Source organism: Austrofundulus limnaeus, unplaced genomic scaffold (genome assembly GCF_001266775.1).
Source record: "Austrofundulus limnaeus strain Quisiro unplaced genomic scaffold, Austrofundulus_limnaeus-1.0 Scaffold354, whole genome shotgun sequence".
NCBI lineage: Eukaryota > Metazoa > Chordata > Actinopteri > Cyprinodontiformes > Rivulidae > Austrofundulus > Austrofundulus limnaeus.
The window spans coordinates 75,328-76,730 of NW_013952756.1; positions in this window are offsets into that span (position 1 = coordinate 75,328).

A 1,403-nucleotide genomic window follows, 5' to 3' on the forward strand; every position below is an offset into this window, starting at 1 on the left:
GATGTCATGATAATGCAGGCCATCAGGGTCAAGAGAGGACATTCTCATTAGTGAAGCAGAGGTTCTATTGGGCTTCCATGGAACGTGATGTGAGAAATTATGTGAAGTGTTGTGCCCGGTGTGTGATGGGCAAAACTCCAGAGCCAGATGGCCGTGCACCATTACAGAGCATCAGAACCACAGCTCCTATGGAGTTAGTGTGCATTGATTTTTGGACAGCCGAAGACTCCAGCAACAGACCTGTTGATGTTTTGGTTGTGACGGACCACTTTACCAGGCTGGCTCATGCTTTTACGTGCCCTGATCAGACTGCCAAACAGGTGGCAAGAAAACTATGGGACAACTTTTTCTGTTATTACGGCTTCCCTGWGAGGATTCACTCTGACCAAGGTGCCAACTTCGAGAGTGAATTAATAGCTGCACTCCTTCAAATCTCTGGTATAAAGAAGTCCCATACCACAGCCTATCATCCAATGGGGAATGGATCGGCTGAACGATTCAACCGGACATTGGGAAATATGATCAGAACTTTGCCACCAAGAGCAAAACAGGCCTGGCCTCAAATGTTACACACCCTGACATTCATGTTTAACAGCACACCTCATGAGACCACTGGGTTTCCTCCTTTTTACCTTATGTTCGGACGGGTCCCTCGTCTACCTGTGGATGTTCTATTCAAATCTTCTTTGAGTGATGACAGTGAAATGTCTTTTCCGTTGTATGTTGAAGAGCTGAGAAAAGACCTTCAAGAAGCAATGGTGTTGGCAGAAGCACAGGCAAGTGTGGAACAGAGGCGACAAGCTGACTATTACAACCGAAGAGTAAAAGGAGTGGAGATCGAAGTTGGTGACCGAGTTCTCATAGCAAACAAAGGAGAACGAGGACGCAAAAAGCTGGCTGACCGTTGGGGGCAGGTGGTGTATTCTGTGGTCAAGACTAACCCCCAAACCCACACTTTTGAAGTGCGTGATCCCATTTCTGGTCTGTCAAAAGTTGTCCACCGCAACTTGCTGCTATGTGTGAACTTCCTACCAGTCCTGCCTAATTCTGATGACTGTGCCTCCCTGGTTTCTACTAGTGCTTCAACAACGCATGGGAGTGAGAAACTTTCCACTGAGACTTTTCCAGATCCTGATCTTTCTGTGRTTGCTACTGCTCGCACTCATCAGTGGATCTCTCAGATCCCTATGGAAGATGGAAATGGTTCTGCCAATGTTTCTGTAACACCTGTGGAATCCTGTGTGATTAATATAGACTGTGATGATGACTCAAACTTACCTGAAGTTGCTTTGTCCTATCCTTGTGTGGAAGCTGATGTGTCCAACCAAACGGAACCAGTAATATTTGGACCGGATGTCTGTGGAACCGCATCCTATTCAGGAGGTGCTGCACCTGTCGGAACT